Here is a 19196-nt window from a genome sequence, read left to right as displayed (position 1 = left end):
TAGTTGGGATTCTAATAATAATAAGATGTGATTAATATGCTCTGCCATCTTTTCATGGTAGCTCAACCAGACTTAAGAATCGCCCCCATTTTTCAAGCCCATAGAGTAAGAAAAAATTTAAAGACAAAGGAAAATCTCATTCTTCTCCTTGAAGGAATATTTATTATTGTTCAGACTTGATGTAGTAATAGAAATGTTATCCTTATTAATATCTGCCTTAGTAACTGTATCTTTTCAGGATTGATAAAAGCAACTTATACACAGAGAATGTAAAAGATTTTACTCCATGTTTGAAATGCTTTGTTCATTAAGAGTAAGTGGGGGGCTGGGGATATAGCTCAGTTGGTAGAGTGCTTGCCTTACATGCACAAGGCCCTGGGTTCAATCCCCACACACACATACAAAAAGTAAGTGGACTCTTCATAGGATGGTGTAAACAGAGTTTGCAAAGATCTAGAGCCTCAACAATGCTACTGCTACTTGCATCATCCAGACCCAGCAAGAATGGCAAAGTATCAAAATGGCATTTTGGAAAATGAACTTGTCATGACACTCAACCCAACCCTGCACATAGCTCTTATGACTGTGAACTCTTCAGGCTATAAATGACTGATAGTCTCTGTATATGGAATACTAATTTGTAGTTTTCTGGGCACTTTGGACAGAATATGCATGCGCTAAATGCTATTGTGTTGGATTATAAAAAATATAGAATGGATGTGACTTTTCAATCACAAGAGATGTTCTACCAGTTGATCTGTATAATTATGAAACAACATGGTCAAACATTGGAGTCTGTCCATGGAAAACATTGCTTAACCCTCCCTTAAAGGGATTTTATCAAATCCTATCAATTACTAAGAAACCTGTTAAAGTACCAAGTCATCAGATCTCAACTCCTTATCTCCCAGGATAAACAAATGCTCATCCCACTCATTTTACAGCCATTAATGTTTCTTGTCCCTAGACACAGGACTTAACACCAGTCTCTACCAAATTCCTTGTCAGTAGTGGCATCCTGATGGGTCCCACGAATGACTACAAGGTCAAACGATAGACTTGCTCTCTAACCAAGGTTTTCCTCATCTCCCTGAAGTAAGTTTATCCTGCTGTAACTGGAAAGAGTCAAAACTCCAAAGCAGCATTTGTCAACAAGAGGACAGATACACTGACCATCACAGACGATGACATGCAGGACAGTGAGCACCAACCACCACATTTTGCAGCATGGTTCCACCTGAAATTTGGTCTGGTCTGGTCAGCAAGTCAAGGCAGTGGGCTAAAGGGAATTTACTCTCAAGGAGCAAAACTGACTTTTCCTGAGTAAGATGCCTTGAACTAGTTACTGTGATCTTTTCTTCTAAAAATATAATAACAGGTTCCTTTCACTGTCATGTTGATAAACAAAATACTTAAATGCTTCTAAATAGGAAGGTCCCCTTCTCATGTGCCACAAAGCACAAAAAGGAAATCCCCACAAGACAAATGCCTTTCACTTGAGATGCTACATGTGACAGTTAAACAGCTAAAGTTTTTTTTTTTTTTTTTAAAAAAGCTCCCCAAATGTGATGGGTATGATAATTGGTCTAACTTCACAGTTTGTACTCTCTCAGTGGCAAAATGCAGAGATAACTAACAACTGATATCTTCTTAGTGCCAAGATATCGATGAATCTGCGTGGTGAGGAACCAGCATTTAACCACACCCAGGCTGCATTAGAAATCAACCCAAACACTTGTATAATGTAATGCCACTTTGTTTCTAAATGACAGTTATAATTGCATTAATTTTGTATTAATTTTGTTCTCATTTCTGATTACTCAATTCTGATTAAATCTCTTAACGTAGATTTAAGATTACTGCTATGAAATATCATTCTATGAAATGTAACTTACAACCCTTACAATTCTGCAATTTTAATTGATTGTATTATTTGTATCAGTTGCCTATTTAATAACACTTAAAAAGGTATCTTACAAACATATAAATATTAGTTAGGTTTCCTACTTAAGCTAGAGAAGCTTCACTTTCACTTACTGATATGACTTGGGCATAAAGGTGTGGTACAGTTCCCTGGAACACTTTGTTTCTTTTCATTTGCATCTTAGTATGTCCAGAATTTTTTTTTTAATGATACCAGGGATTGAACCCAGGGGCACATAACCACTAAGCCACATCCCTAGTCCTTTTTAATTTTTTTTAAATTTCAAGACAGGGTCTCACCAAATTGCTGAGGCTGGTTTTGAACTCACAATCCTCCTGCCTCAGCCTCCCAAGCCACTGAGAATACAAGCATATGCCACTGTTCCTGGCTCAGAAAATAATATTTCTACATCAGGTGATAATAAACAGACAAAGATGTTTGTGAGTCGAGATGAATGCCCTCAGGGCTCCAGTGCCCCAGACCCCTCTGAGCCTCTCCAATGGCTGAGGGCGGCAGTATTTCCACACACCTGTTACACATAGAGCCCTAGAACAGATCAGATGTTCTACTTTACTCAAATGATGAGTCAATGACATCTCATCTTAATCAAATCAATAAATAAGCATTTATTTATACTTAAGTTCTGGTTGGATTTGTGTTCCCTTCAAAAGGCAAATTAATTAAATTAAACCACAGGCAAATGTAGAGTTAACATAACTGAGATTACCTCATGTACCACCTGTGCTCACAGACTTTTTTTTTTCTTCTTGTCATCATTCTCTAAACACTACAATATAACAACTCTTCACATACTGCATGGTATTAGGTAGTATAAATTGTCTAGAGATTATTTAAGGTATCTGGCGGTAGGGGGGTGTTGCTATTAGGTTCTGTACAAATGCTAGCTCATTTTATATAAAGGACTTTGAGTGTTGCAAGATGGAGGGTCCTAGAACCACTGTCCCTCAGATACCAAAGTTGGACTACATTTGCAACTTAAAAGAGATGGGTGGAGAGACACTTACAGTAAGGTTGCGGGAAAGAACGGAGTATCCATCATAACTTTCATTTACATTTTATTAGATTACTGTCATCTGGAAGGAAATATATAAAAAAGAAAAAACATTATAACACTGGTGTAATTACACTTAATTGTAATGTTTCGTTGGTTGTTTATTCCCAGGCCAGAACTATGAGTTCTTCCAACCAAACACTCTGTATTATTGGTTTCTCTGTCCCAAGGGACTAGAACTGTGGTTGTCCCATGGTTAGTTTCAATAAGTGTTTGCTGAAAAATACTTGGTATATTTAAAACATGTTTCCATAGCTTATATCTGGAGACTAAGAATTTTCAGTATTTGTACATAAAGATGTTCACTCATAACTGTAGGTAAGATATTGTAATTTCTGAATAGGAAGACCAACCTATAAAATTATGGTAGAATTGATGATAATGGATGGTAATCATCTATACTCACATCTGCAAATGTCTCTCCTGACACTGGCACCAATGTCCTTGTCTGGGTGCCCTAGCTTCTTTTCACCACTGGGGGGCAGCACAGATAATAAGATTATAGGTTCCTCACAGAAGACTTGGAAGTCAGTACAAAGTACCTCCTTGCTTGTAGAAAATATCATTAAATGCCAAATGGTTGCAGTGTACTTAAAAGTTTTAGGACTGATTATCACAGATGACATTATGCTATAATCCTATAGCAAGTCTCATCTATTGAGTAAGTCTAAGTTTCCTTCCAGTTCTAAGACTGTTTTTCCAGGTTGATCCAGGATTTTTTTAAAAAATGTGGAGGTAAATAGTAAATGCTCAAGTTTACCCCCAGATCAGGAGTAACAGATGCCCCAAAGCAGAATCCTGAGGAAGAACGGCCCCCAGCATCGTATCCAGGCCTCCTGTTGCAAGGCAACCTAATTTTATGAAGTTTCAATCTGGACAAAGGTCTGACCAGTAGGAAAGTATTCAATAATGTCAGGCCAAAGATTTGAAATTGAAATTCTCTGGGAGAATCTGGTGTAAATGATCCTTAGTTCCGTGGTCAGCTAGAAAAAGGGCCCCCTTGCACTTTCCCATCTTTATTGGAATCTTTGATATCAAAATTACTAACTCACTTCTCACTTCTGCTTCTCTTCCTTGTGCATTTCCCATAAGCAGCCTCCTCCATCTTGCCTCCCAACAGGTCATTGTCATCTCGGGAAATTTTAACCATGAAAGCAGGGCTCTATAAAAGGAATTACACATTAATGTAGAGAAAAGAACAAAGGAACTACCCCCTTTTAAAAACCTCCAAAACCTCTTTAATGGAAGGTTAGGTTATGATATAAACGTGTGGGGAATACTTATTAGACACATTTCTTAAAAAGACTGTTGGCAGAAGTGAGATGGTGCTGAGATACTGTTGTTCTTGGAACAGACTGCTGCTTCCACTCCCTGGATTTGTCTCTTTATTCTTTTGATCACCCCTAAAAAGCAGAGCTTCAGGCTAAGGACGTGAGTGTGGGTGGTTTTTCTGGGAAGTGATCCCAGGAAGCAAGAGAGAAGGCAGGAAGAGTGGAACAGGCGAGAAGGAAAAGCCACCAGGCTGTACGCTATCCAGGCTGCTGCCATGGGCTCCTTTCAGCCAGAACCACAGAAAGGCATCCAGAATTTTCCACCCAAACAATGGGAGACCTGCACATTTGCCCACTAACTACTGTCCCACAGGGATTGAGGGTTTCCTCTGAGGCTGTTAGCTCCCCAATATTTCTGGGCTGTATTCGTGTGCAGGCAAACCCCTCCAGTGTTGGAGACAGCCCTGGGGCAGAGTGATGCTTGAGTTTGAGATGGGCTGCTGGTAGCACAGGGAAAGTTTGAGCTTCTATGGAGCTGTCCAGTTTGGCTCAGAGGGAAATGAAAGGTGGGCTGAAGAGACACCATAAGCCATTGAGTTGAGCAATTGCACCCAGGCATGGGAGACACTGTCCTGGATCTTGTCATTTAGAAAGCCCCCCTCTCACCCTCCAGTGACTGTACCCCTTCCCACCTGGAGCTTGCACCCTGTCTTCTAATTCATGGTCTAGGTGCTCATTTACTCTAACCCAGTGGCCTTGCTGCATGGTCTCTTGTCTGGGACTCTCTTCAAAGGGCAGTCTGCACTTGCTCGAGGGGTATCTGAGGTGCTGCTGTCTGACGGGGTAAGCCTACGCGGATATAGCTTGAATGGGATGAAGAGAGCCCGCATGGGGTTTGCAAGGCTCCTCAAGTGAGGGTCAAGGCTGGGAGAGAAGCAAAGGTAATTGACCTGGGGCTTGAGACTCCTCTTCCATCACCACATGCCAAGGAAACAGAATTCTAAATTTAATGTTGAACTTGTGGGTTGGTTAGAGATATGTTTGTAAAAATAGGAGAACATATTTTTGTAACTATTTGTTAATTTGATCTGACTCATAATTCTTTGGATAACGCAAACGTGAGCTAGAAGTCCAGTTCCATGATATCCTGATTTTTGTGGCCTTGAACTAATAAAAAGGGACCTTGGAAACTTTGGCTTTATATGCTTAAATGATTTCGTAGAATTCCCAAGTTCTTTAAGCTTCTGCGATGACTCGTGGTTGTTACTAAAATGAACTTCATTTTGAAATCAAGAGATATTATTTAGGTCAGTAATGAGAAGGCACTAGACTCAAAATTTCTGTGAACAAAGAATATGAATAACTAAAAGCAGGAGAATTTATTACCTGGGGGTTGAAACTCAGAAGATTGCACGTGAGCTGCTTCCTGCGGTGTGGCCACCAGGTGGAGGAGGAGAGCATCAGAAGCAATGCACACCTGGACCCTCAGGGGATGGAGAAAGAAGGCAGAGAAGCAGGACCTTCTTAAGCCAAAGATGGATCTTACCAGAAAAGAAGAAATTTCAGGGGCGGGTGTGGGGGGGAGGTGGGACATGGAGTTAAAATGGAGACTACAGAAGTTGAATGACTCAGAGAGAGAACCATTTTAGCAACCTGAAAATACATCTCAATGTCATTTCCTTTCATATCTCCAGTGTCTGATGTTCTTGTGAAAAGATGAATATGACATAGGAATCTTTATCTGAGTCATTTGTTATCATCAGTATTAAATAATAGCTGACAACTGACTACTGACCCTTACGAAGAGCTCTCCTAAACACCTTTTATATACTGTCTCCAACTTTAACTTTTAGGTGTTCTTATTATTATCCCCATTCTGTAGATGAAGGATCTGAGGTATGGAGAGGTGGGTTAATTTCATCAATAACAAATAAACAATGGGTCCCTGGAGCAAATTCAGGAAGACTCCTTCTATTACCTGAAGTCCAATATTTTCCTAGTTTCATCTTATTATGAATAGAACTATTTCCAAAAGGGGTTTGAAGCTACTATAAACTTTTTAAAAAAAAATTTAAAAATATTTAATAATCTAGATGTTGAATAAGGGATCAGAGAATTTCAAGAACATTTGGTGAGCGCCCACAGTCAGTTGGCCCTTTAGAATAATTGAGGACAGCGTGACAATGAACTGGCAGGTGCTTATCCTAAAGTGACATAAGTAGAAAGGGACAAGTGTTTCCAAAGAGGAAGCAAAAGGTGCTATGGGAAGCGCCTTCAAAAATGGGGAAGACAGCATTTGGGGGTTCTGAAAGGATCAGGGGAGTCTCAGAAGAAGTTGTATTGCTCTCAGGCGGGGTCCTAAAAAATGAGACAGGATTTGACACTTAGAGATTGACTTTTGCAGTTCAGACCCTGTTCATAGTTGGTACTTTTTTTTTATATGTCTCCCAGGGTATTCTTAGTGATTTTTTCATTAAAGTATTTATTGAACATCTACTGTGTCCTAAGTGCTGAGCTAGGCCCCACAGGTGCAGGCGAGGTATGACAGTCTCTGCTCTCAAGTAACTTGCACTCTAATACAGGAAACAAACAGTCATCCTTCAGATTGGTTCCAACAGCCCCTCTTCCCCACAGACAACAAAGACCAAGGATGTTCAGATTCCTTATGCAAAACGGCACAGTATTTACGCATAACCTATGCACATTCTCCATATACTTGAAATCACCTCTGCATTGCTTATAATGTCAAATACAACGAAAACAGTTTTTATATTGATAGTTTTGGGAAATAATGACAAGAAAAGAAAGACCACAGTACAGACATAATATTTTTACCCAAATATATCTGATCCACAGTTGGTTGAACCCCAGGATTCAGTACTCGTGGATATGGAGGCTCAACTGTTTATATATGAATATGATATAGTGTGACAGACATATGCAGCAAATAATTCTAATTTTCTGCAAACCTATTTTATGAAATTTAAACTTAAAGTACTCTCCTGCCTTCCCAAAAAACCTATTACAGCCAGACACGGTGGTACATGCTTGTAATCCTAGCAGCTCAGGAGGCTGAGGCAGGAGGATCACGAGTTCAAAACCAGCCTCAGCAACAGTGAGGTGCTAAGCAACTCAGTGAGAGCCTGTCTCTAAATAAAATACAAAAATAGGGCTGGAGATGGGGCTCAGTGGTTGAGTGCCCCTGAGTTCAATCCCCAGCACCCCAAAAAACAAAACCAAACCAAAAAACCCATTACATAATCCTAAAGGAATATTCAGTTTATAGTCTTCATATAAATTGCAGAAGGATCTGTTTGGGAACTGCCAGAATAGTCCAGACAATAGTGAGAACTGCATTAGTAGAGACATAACAGGCACTATCTAGAAATCTCAGAAAAGGGGAGGAAGTTCTATGGTAGAGGAATCAGATAGCATCTAAACTGTGCTCTCAACATTATTCAAGTTCCACAAATATCTTGGAGGCAAAAAGCTCCAAGTACATGCCAACAATTCCTCATGCCACAAAATTTGATGACTTTCCAACCCGTTTTTGCATGACCAAAGTTTCCAATTCAGTCTCTTCCAAGAACACTTTTTACATCCATTAATTTCCAGCTTTGTAGTGCAAGCAAAGAAAATGGTGAAAAGGGCCTGACATGTGTTGATGTCACCTGCTCTAAGGACCAGGTCCTGCCATGACATTTTGTGTTGATTCTCTTTTATCATCAGCCATAACATGTTACTAACAGATGACGAAATTGAAAGAGCAAACTTCCAAAGTCATGCAGCTTCTATGTGTAACAGTTGGAATTAAAATACACTGTGATTCTTTGTTTTTGTTTTTGTTTTTCTTCGATCAACTTGACTGGACTAGGTCTGCCCGGTAGAGATATTGATATTTAAACTTCAACTTAATATCCTATGGGTTTGATTTTAACATCTGGAGATGTCATAACATGAAAATAACTTGCTATTGTTTAAATAGTGAATATTATACTATACGGCCTAGAGACTGGTAATTCTGACCTAAATTAATTGAATGCTAAAACACTTTAAGGTAAACCTAGTATCATATAATATAGCAGAAATAAGTTGAATTACTATGGAGTTGCTACTTCTGAACCTAATCTAGTTGGGACAAAGCAGATGTTCAGAAAAATCTCCAAGATCTTCACTTGGGTGATACAAATACTTTTAGATCAATCAGTATTTACGTGTATATCTATATGTATATGTATGACTCTATTGTCATGTGAGAAAAAAGAACAAAGAAAAAAAAGAGTGAGGTTAGGAAAAGACAGGAGGCTAGAGTTGTCACTTTTTTGGGGGGGGGGCGGAATGCTAGGGATTGAACCCAGGGCCTTTGCATGTGACGGAAGCACTCTACGGATTGAGCTATATCCCCAGGCCTCTGAATTTATCACCTTTAACACTTTATAAAAGACCACATGGCCAACCTGTGGAAATTTGGATGATACTTTGAGATAAAAAACCTGAATAGGTCCTAAGGCTGGTGCTGACCTCCCTAATTGCAATCATGCTGGTTACGAGGAAGTTTGGCAAAGAGGAAAAAAAAAAAAAAAACCCTTACAAATCACAGGTGTTCTACAACAGGGAGACTTTAGTGAATTCCTGTGGGTTCAAAGTATCATCACTTAAATACCATGATGAATACTTTTCATACCGAGAGTCCCACCTCCCCCCATACAGCATTTCCCCATGGCCACCTCTTCTGCTCAGGGGTCAGTATCACAGCTCCCTGCTGATCACACAGTCTTGCGGCCTTCTGTGGTAATGTTGTCTCTCTCCTGATTCCAGGTTTTCTCCAGAAAAAAAAAAACAGGTCGACTTGTGCGTGTGTTGTGAGCAATCGACCAATGCACAGGAGTCTGAGCCGAAGGCAGACAGCTTTTCTTGATCAGGTTGATGATTTAACTAGCAATGTACTCACTTCAGCTGGGCATTCTGTCCTCAGCAGAAATATTTCTCGTCTTCCAGGAGACAGGCAAGGTTATAGAGTTAATCAAGCCTTGAGAAGCATGATCAATCATCTAGACACCCTCTGATGCAAACAATCATCTCTGTTGACTTTCCTGCCAGTTCTTATTCCATGTGAAACTATTTATGAAGCAGCAAAAAAAAGTCCAGGTACCTTTAGAGAAGCTGTCACTTCTAAGACAGTGTCACCATCTTGATACCAGGAAAATAGGCCTGGGGAAATCCAGCTGATTTGGCCCAATGAGGAGATCTTGCTATGGCCTGGGACCATTCAAGGGCAAGACTTCTCCTACTGGATTTTCTGAGGAGTTGGTAGGAAGGCATGCGCTTCTGCCTTCTGTCTTGAGCTTTCTACATTGAGATTTTAAACCTGAATTTCAGGAGAGCAAACTGCAAAAGGCAAATATTGGTTAGAGGCCGAAGTGCTCAACAGTCTAAAATAAGCCTGCAATATCACAGGGGTGGGGGCGGGGCCTCACTTCTTAATACAAGTAAATTTCAGGCAGGGATCAAAAACCCTTTGCAAAAAGATAGACCAAGACACATTAAAATTTTAAAGAACTTACTTGAGCAAACAGCAATTCATGAATTGCTTCAAACCAAAAGTAGTTTGGGAATCCACCAGAGGAATTTGAAGGGAAGGTTTTTATAGGGTAAATGAAGAAGCACAAAAGTTGCTTGGTTAAAGTTTGAGCAGTTGCCTTATTTGGACTCTTTGGTGGAAAAGTCCCTGACCAGCCCAGCTGGTCACTGGTGATTGGCTGAGGGTACATTTTGTTTTGTTTAAGTAGGGACCCAGGGATAGGAGCCATTTCTGCCTAATGGCTTCCTGTAGAGTTAGTTTAACACTTTCTGCACTGTCAAGATTAGGAGGGGTCTTTCACCCAAAGTGTTTTTACTACCTTGCTTCCCTTAGCAAAATGAGGCTGCCCCCATGGGGCGGGGCTGGGGCTCTGTGGCACAGAGCTTGCCCCACACATGTGAGGCACTGGGTTCTATCCTCAGCACCACATAAAATAAATAAATTAGTAAAACAAAGGTACTGTGTCCATGTTCAACTAAAAAAATAAAAATTTGAAATTTAAAAAAAAAATGAAGCTGCCCCTTTGCCTCTGTAGGTAACCTTCTAAGGAAGGGCCTTCTAAATATCCCGATCTCATCTTATTTCATTCTTATCCCCAACACCTTGTCTCCCTTTGTGTCTTGTATCCACTCCTGCATTATTTATTTATTTATTTATTTATTTTTGGATACCAGGGATTGAACCCAGGGTGCTTACCACTGAGCCACATCCCCAGCCCCTTTTACATATTTTATTTAGAGACAGGGAGGGTCTCAATGAGTTGCTTAGGGCCTCACTAAATTGCTGAGGATGGCTTTGAACTTGCAATCCTCTTACCTCAGCCACCTGAGCGCCTGGGATTACAGGTGTGCACCCCAGGCCTGGCCAGCCCCTGCATTCTTTTTTTTTTTTTTTAAAGCCATAGTTTTCTTTTTAAATTAATTTTTATTGTTGGTTGTTCAAAACATTACATAGTTCTTGATATATCATATTTCACACTTTGATTCAAGTGGGATATGAACTCCCATTTTTACCCCGTATACAGATTGCAGAATCACATCAGTTGCACATCCATTGATTTACATATTGCCATACTAGTGTCTGTTGTATTCTGCTGTCTTTCCTATCCTCTACTATCCCCCCTCCCTCCTTCCCCTCTTCTCTCTCTACCCCCTCTACTGTAATTCATTTCTCCCCCTTATATTTTTTTCCCCTTTCCCCTCACTTCCTCTTGTATGTAATTTTGTATACCCCTGAGGGTCTCCTTCCATTTCCATGCAAATTCCCTTCTCTCTCCCTTTCCCTCCCACCTCTCATCCCTGTTTAATGTTAATCTTCTTCTCATGCTCTTCGTCCCTACTCTGTTCTTAGTTACTCTCCTTATATCAAAGAAGACATTTGGCATTTGTTTTTAAGGGATTGTCTAGCTTCACTTAGCATAATCTGCTCTAATGCCATCCATTTCCCTGCAAATTCTATGATTTTGTCATTTTTTAATGCAGAGTAATACTCCATTGTGTATAAATGCCACATTTTTTTATCCATTCGTCTATTGAAGGGCATCTAGGTTGGTTCCACAGTCTTGCTATTGTGAATTGTGCTGCTATGAACATGGATGTAGCCGTGTCCCTATAGTATGCTCTTTTTAGGTCTTTAGGGAATAGACCGAGTAGGGGAATAGCTGGGTCAAATGGTGGTTCCATTCCAAGCTTTCCAATAAATCTCCATACGGCTTTCCAAATTGGCCGCACCAATTTGCAGTCCCACCAGCAATGTACAAGTGAACCCTTTTCCCCACATCCTCGCCAGCACTTGTTGTTGTTTGACTTCCTAATGGCTGCCAATCTTACTGGAGTGAGATGGTATCTTAGGGTGGTTTTGATTTGCATTTCTCTGACTGCTAGAGATGGTGAGCACTTTTTCATGTACTTGTTGATTGATTGTATGTCCTCCTCTGAGAAATGTCTGTTCAGGTCCTTGGCCCATTTGTTGATTGGGTTATTTGTTATCTTATTGTCTAATTTTTTTTAGTTCTTTGTATATTCTGGATATTAGGGCTCTGTCTGAAGTGTGAGGAGTAAAGATTTGTTCCCAGGACGTAGGCTCCCTATTTACCTCTCTTATTGTTTCTTTTACTGAGAAAAAACTTTTTAGTTTGAGTAGGTCCCATTTGTTGATTCTAGTTATTAACTCTTGTGCTATGGGTGTCCTATTGAGGAATTTGGAGCCCAACCCCACAGTATGTAGATCATAGCCAACTTTTTCTTCTGTCAGACGCCATGTCTCTGATTTGATATCAAGTTCCTTGATCCACTTTGAGTTAACTTTTGTGCATGGCGAGAGGAGGGGATTCAGTTTCATTTTGTTGCATATGGATTTCCAGTTTTCCCAGCACCATTTGTTGAAGATGCTATCCTTCCTCCATTGCATGCTTTTAGCCCCTTTATCAAATATAAGATAGTTGTAATTTTGTGGATTGGTTTCTGTGTCCTCTATTCTGTACCATTGGTCCACCCGCCTGTTTTGGTACCAGTACCATGCTGTTTTTGTTACTATTGCTCTGTAGTATAGATTGAAGTCTGGTATAACTATACCGCCTGATTCACACTTCCTGCTTAGCATTGTTTTTGCTATTCTGGGTCTTTTATTTTTCCATATGAATTTCATGATTGTTTTCTCTATTTCTACAAGAAATGCCGTTGGGATTTTGATTGGCATTGCATTAAACCTATAGAGAACTTTTGGTAATATTGCCATTTTGATGATGTTAGTTCTGCCTATCCATGAACAGGGTATATTTTTCCATCTTCTAAGATCTTCTTCTATTTCTCTCTTTAGGGTTCTGTAGTTTTCATTGTATAAGTCTTTCACTTCTTTTGTTAGGTTGATTCCCAAGTATTTAATTTTTTTTGAGGATATTGTGAATGGAGTGGTTGTCCTCATTTCCATTTCAGAGGATTTGTCGCTGATATACAGGAATGCCTTTGATTTATGCATGTTGATTTTATATCCTGCCACTTTGCTGAATTCATTTATTAGTTCTAATAGTTTCTTTGTAGACCCTTTTGGGTCTGCTAGGTATAGAATCATGTCATCTGCAAATAGTGATAATTTGAGTTCTTAAGGAAAGTCTTAAAGAATTCTCCCAGGACATACTGGTAAAGACTATTGGCATATGGAACTCCCTCTGTATTTGGAACTTTCGTAATTATGTTAGTTTTCCATTTCAATTTTGTAATTATCCCTGTTCTCGATTTCAAAAGACATTTATCTCTGACAGAAGCTTAGCACATACAGGGACTTGGTCCAGTGGTACCTATAAATCAGGGCATTTTTTTTTTTGTATTGGTTCTTTTTACTTATACATAGCATTAGGTTTCATTTTGAATAATTACAAAAGCATGGAATATAGTTTTCTCTAATGTGGCCCTGAGTATATTCCCTTTCCCTGCCTCCTGCCCCTCCTGTTCCCTTTCCTCTAATTTACTGATTTGCTATTTACTTATCCTTGTTTTTTGATTAGTGCCTTGTGGATATACATAATGGTGCGATTCACTCTGGTGCTTTCATACATGTACATAGGAAAGTTAGGTCAGATTCCCCCACTGTTATTCCCTTATCCTGTCGCTTCTCTCCCCCACCCCCCTCAATCCTCTTCCTCGTCTCTGCTGATTTTTTTTTTTTATGAAATCCCCCTTTTATTCTTTTTTCCCCCCTTATTTTGCATTACCTTCTGCATGTCAGAAAAAACATTCAACCTTTGACTTTGTGGATCTGACTTATTTCATCTTACACGGTATTCTCCACTTTCATCCATTTATCAGCAAATTTTATTCTTCCTTACAGCTGAGTAATACCCCGTAGTGTATATATGCCACATTTTCTTTATTCATTCATCTGTTGAAGGGCACCTAGCTTGGTTCCATAGCTTGGCTAGTATGAATTATGCTGCTGTAAACATTGATGTGCCTACATCACTATAGTATGCTGGTTTTAGATCTTTTGGATATATACTGAAAAGTGGGATTGATTGGTCATACAGTGGTTCCATTCTTAGTTTTTTGAGGAATCTCCACAGGAGGCAGGGTATATTTTATTTTATTCTTAAATATTTATTTTTTAGTTGTAGTTGACCACAATACCTTTTTAAATTTTTTTTAAAAATTTGTTTTAATTACACATGACAGTACAATGATCTTGACATATCATACATTTGAATCAGATGGGATATAATTTCTCATTTTTCTGAGTGTAGTTTGCAGAATTACATTGGTCATGCAGTCACATATATACCCACAGCAATAATAATGTCTATTTTATTCTGCTGTTCTTCCATTCCCCCCTTCCCCTCCCCTCCCCTCCCATCACTTCTCTCTACCCAATCTAATGTGACACACTTCTTCTTTATTTTTCCCTCACATCTTCATACCTGTATTTTGTATAACAAAGGGGGTCTCCTTCCCTCTTCCATGCAATTCCCATTCTTCCTCCCTTTCCCTCCCACCTCTCTTCCCTACCTAAAGGTAATTTTCTTCCATGCTCTTCCTCCCTACCCCATTTTGAGTCACCTCCCTTATATCAGAGAAGACATTTGGCATTTGTTTTTTTTTGGGGATTGGCTAACTTCACTTAGCATAATCTGCTCTAATGCCATCCATTTCCTTGCAAATGCCATGATCTTGTTATTTTTTAGTGCTGAGTAAAATTCCATCCTGTATAAATGCCACTTTTTTTTTATCCATTCATCTATTGAAGGGCATCTAGGTTGGCTCCACAGTGTAGCTATTGTGAATTGTGCTGCTATAAACATTGATGTGGCTATGTCCCTGTAGTATGCCATTTTTAGGTCTTTTGAGTATAGTCTAAGAAGAGGAATAGCTGGGTCAAATGGTGGTTCTATTCCCAGTTTTCCAAGGAATCTCCATACTGCTTTCCAAATTGGCTGCACCAATTTGCAGTCCCACCAGCAATGTATGAGTGTACGTTTTCCCCCACACTCTCGCCAGCACTTGTTGTTGTTTGATTTCATAATGACTGCCATTCTTGCTGGAGTGAGATGGTATCTTAGAGTAGTTTTAATTTGCATTTCTCTGATTGCTAGGGATGGTGAGCATTTTTTCGTGTATTTGTTGATTGATTGTATATCCTCTTCTGAGAAGTGTCTGTTCAGGTCCTTGGCCCATTTGTTGATTGGGTTATTTATTTTTTTGTTGTTTAACTTTTTGAGTACTTTGTATATCCTAGAGATTAGAGCTCTATCTGATGTGTGAGGGTTAAAAATTTGTTCCGAGGATGTAGGCTCCCTATTCACTTCACATATTATTTTTCTTGCTGAGAAAAAACTTTTTAGTTTGAATTTGTCCCATTTGTTGATTCTTGGTTTTAATTCTTGTGCTATAGGTGTCTTATTAAGGAACATGGGGCCTAACCCCACGTGATGGAGATTAGGGCCTACTTTTTCTTCTATTAGATGCAGTCTCTGGTTTGATTCCTAGATCCTTGATCCATTTTGAGTTAAAAGTACCTTTATTTATTTATTTATATTTATGTGGTGCTGAGGATAGAACCCAGGACCTCACATGTGCTAGGCAAGCGCTCGACTGCTGAGCCACAAGCCCAGCCCAGAGGCAGGGTATATTTCAAATAAACAATTAAAAGCTTTCTGACACCAAAAGCAAGACAAACAAAGAAAAAAATAAGTAAATTGGACTTCATCAAAATTAAAAACTTGGGGCTGGGGATGTGGCTCACGCGGTGGCGCGCTCACCTGGCATGTGTGAGGCCCGGGTTCGATCCTCAGCACCACATACAAACAAAGATGTTGTGTCCGTCGAGAACTAAAAAAAAAAAAAAAAAAAAAAATTAAAAACTTGTGTGCATCAAATGACCCAACCAATAGAGTGAAAAGGCAATCTGTAGAATGGGAGAAAATATTTTTAAAGATATATCTAGTAAAGGATTACTGCTCAGAATATAGCCTACAACTTGACAATAAGAAACAACCTGATTAACAGTGGGAAATGAAGTTGATAGACATTTTTCCAGAGAAGATATACACATGGCCAGCCAATACAGGGAAAGATTTACAGCAGCACCAATCACTAAAGAATGGAAACAAAAATCCCAGTGAGGTACCACTTCACCCCATTGTAGGGCTATTATCAAGAAACCAGAAAATAATAAGGATGGGTGAGGATGTGAGCAAATTGGAATCCTTGCATAAAAATAAACTTTAAGTCAAATGCCATAAAAGGAGACAAGGAAGTTCATTTTTCAGTAATAAAGTGGTCAATTCAGTAGAGGAAATAACAATCATAAATATTTGGGGTTTTTGTTCATTTGTTTTTGTACTAGAGATTGAACCCAGAGACGCTTAACCACTGAGACACATCCCCAGCCCTTTTTATTTTTTATTTTGATACAGGGTCTCACTAAGTTGTTTAGGACCTCACTAAGTTGCTGAGGCTGACATAAAACTTTCAATCCTCCTGCCTCAGCCTCCCAAGCCACTACAATTATAGATTTATAGATATCCACCTCCACTCCCAGCTCTGATTTTATATATATATATATATATATATATATATATATATATATATACAACAATGAATCATCTAAATAAATAAGCCAAATATTAATAGACCTAATAGTAGAAAGAGATGAATATATATATATAATAATAGTAGGGAACTTTAACATCTCACTTTCAGCAATGGACAGGTCATCCAGACTCCCCCCAAAAAAATCAAAAAGGAGAAAAAGTTAAATTGCACCCTAGACTAAATGGACATCTATAGAATGTTCCATCTAAAAGTTGAAGAATATATATTCTTCTCAACAGTACATGAACATTCTCTTGATAGATCATATGACAGAGGCCACAAAACAAATCTCAACAATATTTTAAAAACTGAAATCATGTCAAGTTATCTTATCTGACCACAATGAAAATAAACTAGAAATTAATAATGAGAAAAACCTTGGAAACTACAAATACATGGAAATTAAACATTTTATTCTTTTTGGGGGAGGTACTGGGGGCACTCAGCCACTGAGCCACATCCCCAGCCCTATTTTGTATTTTACTTAGAGACAGGGTCTCACTGAGTTGCTTAGTGTCTTGCTATTGCTGAGGCTGGCTTTGAACTCAAGATCCTCCTGCCTCAGCCTCCTGAGCTGCTGTGATTGCAGATGTGTACCACTGTGCTGAGCTAAATATTATATTCTTGAACAACCCAAAGATCAAGGAAGAAATTAAGATGAAAATTGAGAATTTCTTTTTTTTAAAATTTTTTTTAAACAGAGTGTGAGAGAGAGAGAGAGAGAGAGAGAGAGAGAGAGAGAGAGAGAGAGAAATTTTTAATATTTATTTTATTTTAGTTATCGGCGGACACAACATCTTTGTTTGCATGTGGTGCTGAGGATCGAACCCGGGCCTCACACATGCCAGGCAAGCGCGCCACCGCGTGAGCCACATCTCCAGCCCCGAGAATTTCTTGAAATGAATAAAAATGAAACACAATATACCCAAACCTATGGAAACATATTGAAAAAACAGTATGAAAGGGAAATTCATAGCAACTGACACATATATCAAAAAAGTAGAAAGACTGTTGCATCTCAAGGAATAGAAACTAGAACAAATCAAATGCAAAATTAGTAGAAAGGAAGAAATAATAAGGATTAAATAAAAAAAATAAATGAATCAGAAGCTAACAAAAAATGTGAAAGATCAGTGAAAAGAAGACCTGGTTCTTCAAAAATATGAAGTGGTTAAACCCTTAGCTAAATCAAGAAGAAAGGAAAGAAGACTCCAATAAAAAAAATCAGAGATGAAAATGGAAACATTACAACAGACACTACAGAAGTGTAAAGGATCATTAGATATAATTATGAACAACTATCCACACAAATGTGATAACCTGGAAGAAATGAAAGAATTCCTGGACACATATAACTTACCAAGAAGAAAACCAGAACATACTGTTAGTGAGTAATGAGATGGAGTCAATAATAGAAAGTGTCCCATCAAAGTAAAGCCCAGCACCAGATTATTTCAATGTTGAATTCTTCTAAACATTAAGAACAGATGCTAATCTTTCTTAAATTATTCCAAAAAATTAAATAGGAGGGAAGAGGCCCCTTACAACAACCCCCTCTCAATTTTTCCTTTTGTTTGTTTGTGTGTGCCTGTGTGTGTGTGTGTGTGTGTGTGTGTGTGTGTCTGGTACTGAGAATTGAACCCAGGGATACTCTACATCTGAGCTACATACTGTGCTCTTTTTATTTTTTGAGACAGGTTCTCACTAACATGCCTAGCTGTCCTCAAACTTGTGCCTCAGCCTCCCACACAGCTAGGAACATGGGCATGCACCACCTTGCCTAGTGACTCTCTTTCTCAAACCTATAATAAGACAAGGATGCCTACTAACACCACCTTTATTCATTATAGTATTTAAAGTCCCAGCCAGAGCAATTAAGCAAAACAAATAAATAAAGGGCAACCATGTTGTATAAAAGGAAATCAAATTGTCATTGTTTATAGATGAAATGATCTTATATATAGAAACCCTGAATATTCCACCAAAAAACCCCCCAAAAAAACAAAAAACCTTTTAGAACTAATAAATGAATTCAAGAAGGTTATAGGATAGAAAAATCAAGATACAAAAATTGGTATTGTTGCTATTTATCAATAACAAATGAAAATAAATCAAGAAGGCAATCCCATTTACAATAGCTACAAGAAAAATATGTAGAAATAAATTTATCCAAAGAATGTAAAGATCTCTACAATGAAAGCTATAAAACACTGATAAAATAAATTGAAGAGATCACAGAGAAATGGAAGGGTATCCCATGTTTATGCATTAGAAGAAATGATATAGTTAAAATATCTATAGTAACCAAACCAATCTACAGATTCAATGCAATCCCTATCAAAATAATAGTAACATTTTTCACAGAAGTAGAAATTATTCTAAAATCTGTATGAAACCACAGAAATGCACTGTTTACTAAAGCAAACTTGAGCAAAAATAGCAAAGCAGAGACACTACACTACCTGACTTCACAACATACTACAAAGCTATAGTAATTAAAACATCATGGCATCCACATCAAAAAAACAGACACAGAGGCTAATGAAACATGAATCTACAACCAACTAACTTTTGAAAAAAGGTGTTAAGACCATGCATTGGGGAATGAATGGTTTCTTCAATAAATGGTGCTGGGAAAACTGGATAGCCACATTGAGAAAAATGAAACTAGATCCCTATCTCTTACAGATACCAAAATCTACTCAATGTGGCTTAAGGACCTAAATATATGACCTGAAATTATGAAACTACTAGAAGAAAACATAGG

This window comes from Callospermophilus lateralis, chromosome 4 (assembly GCF_048772815.1).
Source record: "Callospermophilus lateralis isolate mCalLat2 chromosome 4, mCalLat2.hap1, whole genome shotgun sequence".
Taxonomy (NCBI): Eukaryota; Metazoa; Chordata; class Mammalia; order Rodentia; family Sciuridae; genus Callospermophilus; species Callospermophilus lateralis.
Note: the sequence above shows the minus strand (reverse complement) of the source record.